This window comes from Cupressus sempervirens, chromosome 1 (genome assembly GCF_028749045.1).
Source record: "Cupressus sempervirens isolate cs-2001-9-10 chromosome 1, ASM2874904v1, whole genome shotgun sequence".
NCBI lineage: Eukaryota > Viridiplantae > Streptophyta > Pinopsida > Cupressales > Cupressaceae > Cupressus > Cupressus sempervirens.
This window is the reverse complement of record NC_143118.1, coordinates 568,802,085-568,815,074: the sequence shown is the minus strand read 5'-3', so window position 1 is coordinate 568,815,074 and position 12,990 is coordinate 568,802,085.

The window sequence follows — 12,990 nt, the reverse complement described above, 5'->3', positions numbered from 1 at the left end:
TTCTTGGCTTTAAGTGGGTTGAGGAATCTTATGACGCGTCATAGATTCTCTTCCAAATTTGACTCTCATGTGTCATAGAATCCTACTTTTGGCCTATTCTTTCATATGCATCATAGGAATTATTATTACCTCTTACGCATGTCCCTATTTGGCTTATTTTTCATAGATTCTTAGCTTTAAGTGGGTTGAGGAATCTTATGACGCGTCATAGATTCTCTTCCAAATTTGACTCTCATGTGTCATAGAATCCTACTTTTGGCATATTCTATCATATGCGTCAAAGGAATATCTTACCACATCGCATATCTATGGGTGACAAATGCAATGCTCTCATCCTCCATGTCAATTATAAATTGGACACTCTTCCTCTCATTTTTGGTCCTTGAGTCTCTTGAATCCTAGAATGCTTGAACTCTTGGATCTGAATGCTTAAGTTTTGAAAATCCAAATTGTTGAATCTTTGAGTCTCTACTTCTTTGCATGTTGCATCCTTGCTATCACATAAAATCACACTTCAAGTATTCTCATGGCATTATCTACATCATAGACTTTGCTTCAATTTTGTGTGCACTATAGGCAACTTTGGAGCTATAATCATTTGGAGAAGAAAGAAGAACATGGGAGCTACAAATGAAAAAGGGAGTTTTTGATTATGTTTGCTTTCTTTTGTTTAGTTTGGCTTTCATGGTAGACTAGTGGGTGCTAACACATGATTATTGAGTTTTGTGATTTTCTCATAGTGTGTTATGCATTTAACCCATTTTTCTAGTCCTACATCCACCAAGATCACTAAGCGGGGGGCAAGAGGTTGAATCAATTATCCAATAATTAAAACATTTATCCACCTTATATAATCTTAGCCATTCAACCAAAGTAAATAATAACCATAACAAGATGCACATACACAATTACACTAGATATGTTAACTATAGAAACTCTTGATTAGAGGGAAAATCTTAGTGGGAACGATGCCCACAAGATGATGTACTCATATAAATATTCCTTGTTAGAGGGTAGACCTTGTTAGGGGTCTATTACAAAATTTAGTACATTTGAGTCCATATTAGGAGAATTTGAATCCTTTTTAGAAGATTCAAACCCTATTAGGAATTGTAGAAGATAGAAGGACCCATTGTCCAAACAACTTATGGGGCAAGATCATGAAAATCACTATTCGATTGGTCTCTCAACTATTCCTTGTAGAATAATTGTTTGTACTATACTTTAACTTCTTTCTTCTATCCTATCAACTACACCAATAATTGTTAGACCTTGTAGACTAGGTCATGAATCTCAAGTCCAAATATCAAACTTTGGATCACACAATAATACCTTAGCAATGAAGTTTCCTTCACCTTCACTCTACTCTTCTTATCTTTGCATTCCACTCTTTGCAATCATTCATACATATCATCACATCTCATAACATCACTCTCATGATAAATGAAAATGTCCTTCCTTTATACCAAATCCTTTAAATAATTCCCTAAGTTAGCTATCACAACTTCTCAATTAATTATTATAGGATGTCATTAAGGACATGTTACACTTAGTGATAATAGTAATCTTTCATCTTGTAACTTGAATATCTTTCCATACATGTAATATTATCATTAGCGAGCTTAGCTATGTCATCTCTATAATTTCTTCTTCACATCTTTAACTTCGGCTTCTTAGAATAACAACCTTGATAAGAGATATATCAAGTTTACTAGAACATGCCTCTATAAACTCTATCTCAAAATAGTCTTCACCAAAACTTGCATAACTTCTTCCAGACTTAATATCTTGTGCTTATGAGGTTAGCTATATATACTAGACACTTAGTAGTATTTCCCTTTAGCCTCAGTGAAAATACTCAAGGATCTATCTGTTCCACCTTGATCTTTCTATTGTTCTTTTGTTAGATACCACAAAAACTACTTTGTTGATATCAACGACAAATAGCTTCATGATTATAACATATCCTCATGATTATGATCTAATCATGTTTCTATAATACTCCCCTATAGAGGTATCATCAGCATCCATGCTTCCAATAACCTTCCCTATCAACAGATGGAAAGAAGTAGTCTCTTAATGCCATCTCTATGTTAGTGTTGTCAATAGGGCTTTGTTCCCTCTCACCTTTGACATAAAAGCAATATGATACAAGACAAGTCCTACCAAGATATCACTCTCACTATAATTCATGTGATGTCACAACATTAGGCTCTGAGGCCTATGTCCCCTCATCTACAATAGTGGCAGATCCTCTTGCATAGCCATATGTCCTATGTCAATGTTTTGTGGCTTTGTACCCTAGCTTAAGGGTATGTGCAAGATCATGGTCAACCAAACTATGCTCTTAAGGGGCAATAAAAAATTAGAAAATCAAGGTTATTTCAACTTGACATACAATTTTCTACTTGTTATTAACTTTATATCAAAAAGTTGAAAGAAAAGAATCTCTAGAAAATTGAATCTAATTTCTAAACTACTAGGACTTATCTCAAAAAAAAAAAAAATTGATTGGTCAAAATTTTGAATTTTAATGCAATATTACAAAAATTTCAGAACAAAAATAAGAAGTAGACGTATGTCTAAGCAACTTAATCAAAATTGAATGATAATATTTTTTAATAATATTCTAGATATAAGTAGTAGACTCATTCCTAGATGTGACATATTTTTGGGTATTTTTATTCTAAATACTAATAATTAATTTTTGACTTTGGTTTTTTTTGAATAAAAAATTCTCATGTCTAACTACCTTAACTAATTCAAAACTTTGCAAAATTAATTTTTTCATTTTTTTTCCTTATAGTAGAAGAAACATAGAATGTGATGCATCTTTTAAATTTAAAAAATGTTGTGCCATTTGAAAGTTATAGTTGTTTTTCAAGTAGTGTGTTAGTCAACACTCTATACATAACTCCATTAGAAAATAAGTAATAATTACTTACTAAAATCATAATTTGACAAACCTTACATTTATGGAAAAATAAGAACATTCTTAAGAAACCCTTTCTATTTCATCAATTTTATGTGAAAAAAACTTGTCAGCTACATGTTTAAAGTAAAAATCACATAAAAAAAAGCCAAAAGCTCATTTTTAGGATGCTTTTAAAGTTGATCATATAGGTTTGGTATCAAAAGATATAGTAGACCTTATAAAGATATTAATTGTTTTCATTTAGTATCAGGGTGGGTGGGAAAAAAATTAGAATAGATTTTGAAATGGTTTGAGATATTTTAGAACTACAGATTTTTCAAATCGCCACTTTTTGGCACACCATGAGCTTGCACATACCATAACTTGCATTTAACACAAGTTTGACATAGTTTGACTAAGATTGACCTTTTCTAACCTATTTTTTTAATTCTTTCTAGGGATATGACCATGTCTACCAAGTTTTATAATATTTTGAACTCCTTTACATCATTTTGACCCTATGTCTTTCCATCTATCAACTTTTCCTCACATCTAAGCTAGATTTGACTAAGTTTGACTTTACTTCTAATATTTTATGCCTAAGTTGACCTATGTTATGAAATTTTCCTAAGGCTTTGAGCATGTGGTCCAATTTTTAGGTCATTCCAAATTTGTTTTCACCCTTTTCAGCCATTTAGATAATTTTCTATTAGCCTTTTATTGGGTTTTTCCTACATCTGCCCTAAGTTTGACAAAGTTTGACCACTTTGGCCATGTTTTACTAAGTCATACCCCTTCTCTAACATATTCATAGGGTTTTTCTAGTATGCCCCAAGTTTCAAGTCAACCTAGACTCATCCATACCCTTTTTAGAACCCTAAAGCATCCAAAGGTGTAGTTAGGGGCCCCAACTACACCCATGATGCATTTGGTCATGCCAAGTGTGCTCACTATGCACTTGGTCATGCCAAGTGTTCCCATTGCATAGTTGGATACATTTTGGGTGCTGTTGGCATGTTTTGATCCCCTAAACTGACCTTGGGACCATAGATGGGCCCCACTTGACCTCTAACTGAACCCTAAATGCATGAAAAATATGAAGAAACATAAAATAAAAAATTATGACCTTGATATACTCACTAGAGGTCTTGTGTCTTCCCTTCATTTGTAGGTATGCACTTATTCATCACAATGTTGCTCCCTTGGTAACTAGTATATTCTTCTTGCTCCAGAGCTCTTTTCTACCAAATGTGAGGGTGAAAATCAATTTCAAACCCCCTCAAAGACCTTTTATAGTCTATTTCTTTCTAGATAGATTTACAAGAGGAATTTTCTATGTTGGTTGGTGATGTAGGGATGGATGAATAACTACGGCCAAAGGCACACCCAACTATGCAAACTACCTTGCAAGAGTTAACACAATGGAAACGCAACATAAAAAACAACAACCAAAGGAGGAATAAGAGAAAACGCTTATTGATTTATCAAATAATTAGCATACATGTCTAGCTATAAGGCCTTCTAGGTTACAGCTAGATACAAAATGCATTCATGATCAAAGATCTAGCTTCAATTTCATACTTTCTCATTCTGCTCCCTAATCCTCTCTCCCTAAACTGTCTAACTCTAAGCCTAAACACTCTATTTATACTTTTTAAAATGGCTTATAGATCACTCTAGAATATAGGAAAGCCACAAGTTGGCTCCCAAAAAATATTAACTACCTATACCAAATTAAAGGTGTTATCATGAGAATTTCTGGAGTTTGATTGTGTCGTAATTTTTAAGCATCAATGTTTCGGATCACACACAGTGATCCATCATCAGGATGAGGAGTGCAAGTGATCCACACTTTACATTTTTTCTCTATTCTCTTGCACTCCTCATCCTGATGATGGATCACTGTGTGTGATCTGAAACGTTGATGCTTAAAAATTATGACACAATCAAACTCCAAAAATTCTCATGATATTACTAATGGATTGTGGAAATCAAATGACATTAAATTAAAGGTGACCAAATTTGACCCAAACTAGAAGCAAACATAGTCTACTTGGAAAATGAAAGCTTTTCCAAATCTAACACTTGACGTCCACATAAGATCAACATCCAAAGAATCAGTCGGTAGCAACTACAAACCTAACATACTTCAATGCTTGGCAACCATGGAGGACTTCACAACCAAAAGACCATTCAACAACCATAGGAATACTTGGCAACCAAGGGAAGCACTCAACAACCTTAGGATCGCTTGGTGACCAAAGGAATCACTCAACAGTAACTAAGAACTTGAAAACCAAAGAAAATTGGTGCTCGGCAATAATTGGAGCTTGATAGCAACTAGTAAAATGAAAAAAAGTGAAGGATTACAAGGCAACCTAGGATGCTCCTACATTAAACAACTAAGGTTGGAAGAAATGATTCTCCTAAATCATTGAGATCTCACAACCTAAGCTAAATCCAACTCAGGCTAACAAATTCATGTGGCATCTCCATTGGGTCTATTCTTCCACTTCACCAAATATTCATAGTAATCTTTTCCTCTTGTACTCTTACTAACCCTCTGATCCAAAATCTACTTAACTTCTTCAACCTGCCTCTTAGGATAATCATCTAATACAACAACTTCATCATCTCACTCATGATACTTATATAATTGGTAACTTGAATATAGGAGATATATCCATGTCATTAGGTAACCCAACTTCATAAGCATTACCATTGTCAAACTTCTTCAAGATCTTACAAGGTCTAAATTTCTTCATCTTCAGCTTACTATATGTTCCAACAAGAAATCTTCCTTTCTTTAAATGAACCATCACCTCATAATCAACTTCAAAATCATAATGTCTTCTAGACTGATTAGCATTCTCTTTATACTTTTGATTACTTTGTTCCAACCTTAATTTCACTTCCTTATGTAAAGATCCCCTAAAATCAACAAATTATTCCCCTTCATAACTTCTTTTTTCTTTACTCGCAATGTCTCTCAAATCTGATACTCCTCTAGGCTACATTACTATAAAAATCTCAAAAAGTGTTTTCCCTATACTCCTATTCACAAAATTATTATATGCAAATTAAGCTTGTGTTACTACCATCTCCCAATTACTTGGCTTATTCGCAACTAAACATCCTAGAAAATTACCCAAGCTTCTATTCACAACCTCTGTCTATCCATCTATCATTGGATGGAATGTAGAACTAAACTTCAACTCAATACCCATCTTCTTCCACAAAGTCTTCCAAAAATAACCAAAAAAATTACTGTCTCTATAAAAAATAATACTTCTTGGTAATCCATGCAATCTTGTAATCTCTTCAAAGAAAAGTTTAACAACATTCTTAGCATCTGATGTCTTCATACATGGTATGAAATGAGCCATTTTAGAAAATATTTCCACTACAAAAATATGGAATCATACCCCTTCATTGTTTTAGGCAATCCAAGAACAAAATCCATACTGATGTCACTCCAAGGTTTCTTAGGAATAGTAATAAGTGTATACAAACTAGTATTTTGACTTACTTCTTTCGCAATTTGACAAACTTCACAACTCTTTACAATTTTTTGAACATCCTTATACATTTGTGGCCAATAATACTTCTCTTTTAGCAAACTTAATGTATTATCAATTCAAAAATGTCCAGCCAATCCACCACTATGCTTTTTCTTAATTAGATTCAACCTCATAGAACTTCTAGGAATACACAATTGAATACCTTTGAATAGCATACCTTCTTGAAGAAAGTATTCATCATATTTACTGATGTGATCTATCATATTTGGTGCTTTTCACTCTCTCCGCACCTCAAAAGAATTAGGATTAGCATCATACAACTCTTTCATTTAATTAGAACCAAGAACTTGAACCTTTATCTCAGTCAACAAAGAACAACTTCTACTCAATGCATCAGAAACTTTGTTAGTAACTCCACTCTTATACTTAATGACAAATGTAAAATTTTGCAAATACTATGTTGACCTCCCAAGTATTGTAAAGCTTTAAGATTAGTATACAACACAAACTCCTTAGGAATTAAATAATGTATCCACTTCTTCAAGGCTTGGACAATAGTATAAAACTCTTGATCATACATAGAATACTTATTTTTAGCATCATTCAAATTTTGACTAAAGAAAGCAACAAGTTTCCCTTCTTGACTTAATACAACTCCTAAGGCATTACCACTTGCATCACATTCAACTTGAAATACCTTATTGAAATCAGGCAAAGCCAATATAGGTAATTCAAAAACCTTCTATTTAAAAGTCTCAAAACACTTATTAGCTTCATATGTCCACTTGAATTCCTTTTTATCTCCCCTCATTGTCTTAGTCATAGCATTACAAACATCATTGCAATTCTTTATAAACTTCTTGTAGAAACTAGCCAAACCATGAAATGATCTTACCTCACCCACATTCTCAAGTGTAGGCCATTCCAAAATTGCTTTAACCTTGTTAGGATCCATCTTCATTCCATTAGCTAGAATAAAAAATCCCAAATACACAATCTCCTCTTGCATAAAAGAACACTTTTTAAAAATTAATTAGCAACTTTTCCTATTTTAATCTCTACAATACTTGTCTAATATGCTGAAGATGTTCTTCTTTAGTCTTATTGAATATTAGAATATCATCCAAATAAATAATCACAAACTTACCCAAAAAAACTTTCAGAACTTCATTCATCAACCTCATGAAAGTACTACTGCATTAGTCAAACCAAAAGGCATAACCAACCATTCATACAAACCATCTTTTGTCTTGAAAGTTGTCTTTCATTCATCACCTTCTCTAATTATGATATGATGATAACCATTCTTCAAATCAATCTTTGTAAAATAGTTTGCTCCACTCAAAATATCCATTATCTCACCCATCCTTGGCATAAGAAACCTATATATCACTATGACCTTGTTAATAGCTCTAGAAATTAGTACACATTTTCCATTCTCCATTCTTTTTAGGTGCTAATATAGTAGGTACAATACATGGCCTCAAACTTTCTCTAATTAAACATTTCTACAACAACTCATGCACTTGTCTATTAAGTTCTTCATTCTCTATAGGTGTCAATCTATATGGTGCTTTGTCTGGAAAACTAGCTCCAAGAATCATATCCATGCAATGACTTATAATTCTTACTTGTGGTAAACCATTAGGAATATCCTCAACAATAATCTCCTTATACTTGTTCAACAATTCTATAATTTCCTCTGGTACTCGGCTACCATTAGATGTTGGCACTCATTCATTACCATCTTTTGCTACTTGGTCCTTTAGGAACTATAGAAAAATAAACTTGATTCTTCCTTACTTCCTTTTCAAATTACTTTCCATTAACCATGAAAATTTTTATTATAGTACAACTAACCTCATTTGGACTTTTAATCAAAGGTAGCAATATTTGTTTCTTTCCATTTACCCAAAAAGTATATTGATTCATTCTCCCATAATGTACATCATATCTATCATATTACTAAGGTCTACCCAATAAAATATGACACCAATATATAGGCATAATATCACACAAAACTTCATCAATGTAATATCCATTTTGAACTTTACAAGGCATTGCTCACTTACCAATATCTTATGTTCATCTTTGATCCATGAAACATGATAGGGTTTAGGATGCATTAGCCTCCACAACTGCAACTTTGTAACTATCTCTTTTGATGCCAAATTTCTAGAACTTCTACTATTAATTATCACTTTGCAACATTTTCTAGCCATCTTGCATCTTATCTTGAAAAGACTTCTCCTTAAAATAGGTTCCTCATCATGTCCTTTATTACATAAGGTTCTTCTCAGCATTACATTTTCTCCAACCTCAAGACCCCTTGTTGAACCCTCATCATCTCCTCGAATCACAATAGTTTTTTTACCTTTCCCAACTTTAGAGGATCTACATTCAAAAGATCTATGTCCCTCTTTACCACATCTGAAATAATTACAATGAAAACCACCTCTAGAATAAGAATTACCTCTTCTTTAGTAATGTTGGGCATTCTTTTTGCACGAGGTCAATGGCAGGAATCCGTAGTGTAATTCCTCTCTTGAAAAGAAAATCTTTTTAAGGATCCACTCCAAGGTTCAGTGTTTGTCTTGTGACGTACCAAAATTCACTCAGTAGAAGATAAATGTGAATGTTCACGAGGAGGCCTTTGCTGGTTCCAAAAAAACTCTTTTACCTTGGAATCAAGTAAAATCTGTTCGTTGTCTCAAAATATCACACCAAAAAAACAATGTTTTTGTATTTTCTATTTTTCAATGAATGCAACTCTAACAATGCAGCTACTATGAGGTCCTATTCTAACAGGGGGGTTAGCAAAGAAAATAATGAAACTAACAGCAAATAACATGAAATTAAATAACTTGAAAGTGAAATTCCTAAACGGACATAAGCTACAGAACACAACACGTTGCAAGTTAAAACTTTGAAGAAATTAGTAGGAAACCAATGAAAACAAGAGCAATGCTTCCTAGAATCCACTGATGCAATCATTGGTGAGAATTTTTAACAACTCGAATGATGTTTCACTCTTCATCAAATCACAAGGCCATGGAAAGTGCGCTCATGCGAGACAAAAAGCTATGTAGATACAATCGGGTGATCTCTTCTCAAGCTCATTACGTCAATGGAATTCATATATCTGTAGCAAACACCAGAACTAAAAGATCGCACAACCAAAAACAACGCAATAAACCTTTGGCTCAATTGCAATCTCATGAATAAAATCCATAAAACAATTACACATCCAAGCAAGAATAACTACACTCCGAATGCTAGCACCAAAAGCATAATTTTATTGCATAATAATGATGGCCCTTTTACATTTTACAATAGGGTATTTATAAGAAATTGTCTCCTTAATTTTTGTTGAGAGTGAGAGATATCTTAATGCAATAAAATGCTTTTAAAACATTAAAAAAAACTAAATATATACAAATTGATAATCTAACTGGTGCTCAGAGGGACTCCATCCAATTTTATTCATTAATTGGATGCATGAGCCCTTTACATGTCAAAAAAAATAAAATAATGAGAGAGAAAGTAGGAGGGAGCCATCAATTGAAGTAGAAGTGCATGGAGACACCAAAAATAGAAGTGGCCCTTCACTTGATGTGGGTTGGAGTTAACTTGCCATCAGAATGTGCTCCTAATGCATGGAAAGTGCTATTTTTGAAACTGGCAATTAACTGTCGATGCACCTTTGAATTGCAAAGTTATATGAAAATGTGGAGCTGTAGACCTACGAAGCTGAGAACCTACGTAGCTGCGGAGTTGCGGACCTGCGTAGCTGCGGAGCTGCGGAGCTCAATTCGCCAAAAAATCAAAGTTCTCAATTTTGAAAACAGTTTCTGGGTTTTGTTCAAATGAGGTTTTAGGTCACTTTTTGTATACACTCCATGCCCCTTTTTGATGATTTACACCCTCTTTATAGCCAATTACTTTCATAAACTTGTACTCCCTCTACTTCTTCAATAAAAAATCTCAAGGCACCTGTATTGAATCTTGTCCCCAATAGCTACATAAGATGAGGAACCTAATTTGTTTTATGTGTCCAACTCTGTATCTTTGACCTTTTTCTTCTCTCCACCTGTCCAATCCTTCCCGGCAAGAAACCATGTGATCTAGATTATCCAAGATGATCAAATGTTTACAACTTTTTCATATTTTTTCACAAAATTTCTAGGCATTTTTAAATGACCTTTTTGGAGGTCTTTCGCTCACAATTTCAACTCAAAACCTTTATTGGTCCCTAAAATTGGGCAGTCGAAGGCTCTCTATTTTAGGGACCTGAAACTAGATCTTCAGTTCTTCTTTCCAATGGTGTAAGTGGTTCTAAATTCCAAGGCCCGAGTCAAAAGTTATGATCTCGACAAGTTGAGGATGCAATTTTTTTACCTACAAAAGAAGCAAACATTAGTCCGTAGAGTTAACAATGCATCGTAAAGACACACTAGCCATTCAAACAAAACTGGAGGTGAATCCTGAAATTTGGCTAAGTCTAGATTTCTGAAGCCCTGAAATTTCCTAGAATCTTTACCTTATCTTCGAGAGGCCTGAAACCTATCTCAAAAGATTCGTCGCATATATTAAAATATATTTTAAGTATAAGGAATTAAATATACGTCAACTTATACTTAAACGATATATTTTAAACCCCTCTCATGACTATTTGGACAAAAATGAAGGTAACCAAAAAAAAAAAAAAAACTTGACAAGCACATAAGGCCCTTAGGAACGCACGGTGCGAATGTGCATGACGCATGAACTACGAGGAGGCGCACCATGCAAGCATGACACAAGGACAAGAGCTATGTGAGCGCGACGCACGGACATGCACGCGCAAGCACAAGATGCAGAGTTGCGATGCGTGGATGCGCATGCGAGCATGAGACACAGAGGCGCGCCGCTTGAGTACGATACGCGGAGTCATGTGCGAGAGCGCGAAATGCAGAGGCGCACCATGCATGCAAAATGTGGAGGCACATCGCGCGTACGAGCGTGAAATGCAGAGGTGTGCTGCGCGAGCACGATGCGTAACGAGCGGAGGTGTAGACATGCACGCAAGCACAAGACACAGACGGACACTGCGCGTACGTGAGCGAAAGACACGGAGGCACGCTACACATGTGATGCAAATGCATGTAATGCAAATGTGCTTGCTCTTTCAAATTTTATTTTATTATTATTATTTTTTTTAAAAAAATTTGATTTTTTTGGTATTTTTCAATTTTTATTTTTTTTGTTATTTTTTCAATTTTTTGATTTTTTTGTGATTTTTTCAATTTTTCAATTTTTTTGTGATTTTTTGAACTCAACTCTAAAATCCTTCTCCTGACTCGAATTGTGAGTCCAGGAGTCAAAAAAAATAGGGGTTCCCCATTCCTAGTGAGGAATGGGGCGTGTGTTGTGGACACCACAACAAGTAAGAATTAGTACCTCCTTGATAAGAATTACAACTTTTCCATTTGGTTTTTCCTTTGTCATCATTCTTCCACTTAGATTTTCCTTTATCATGCATAGAATTTTCAAATCTACCATCTCTATCTCTTTGTTTTTGTTCATGCTTCTTTGTCAAGATCTCATTAGCCTTCAAGGCATATTGGTATGCTTCTTCCATAGTTTCCAACTTCACAAAACTATTTCATCTTGTATTCGAGATCTCAATCCATTTATGTACCTTGTAATTTTCTAAACATCATTATCCACATGTCTAGATCTAATGTCTAATTTATAGAATTTCTTAGTATACTCCATAGTCATGTCTCTTTGTCTCAAATTTTGCATCTTTCTTAGCAAGCTAACTTGGTAATCAGTAGGAAGGAATAGATTCTTTACCTTTCTCACCATCTTTGGCCAAGTTCTAATATTTTTCTTTCCTCTCCTTTCTCTATTAGTTTGTATATGCTTCCACCATAGTGAAGCGTGACCTTTCAACCTAGTAATTATAATCTTCACCTTCCTATTATCAGGAATTCTCCATATCAAAGAACAAATCCAACACAACATTGATGTCCAATTTTCCATCATAAGGAATAACTTCTACAACAAGCTTCAAATTTTCCCTAGACAACACTCTCAACAATCTTGCTTCATCCTAGTCTTCTTCGGGTTTTGGATTAGGGTTTGTTATTACTACTTCATCATCACTTACATCATCAAGATTTTCTCCTCTCCTCTAGGCTATCTCGACAACATCTAATCTAGTTGTAATTTGTCTCAATGTATCTAATATTGTATTATTAGCATTTCCTCTACCTAGAACCATCTTTACAAATTAGGTTCCTGCAAGATCATAACCCTTTGCAAGTTATAGGTCAATTCTATAGATTTGCAACTCTACAACCAATATCCAAAATACTATTCTACATGATCCAATCTCCATAGGGATGAACCTCAAGCTCTGATACCACCTAACATAGGGATGGATGACTAACTAGGGCCAAAGGCACACCCAGCTATGCAAACCACCTTGCAAGAGTTAACATAGTGAAAATACAACACACAAAACAACAACCAAAGGAGGAAGAAGAGAAAAACCTTATTGATTCATCA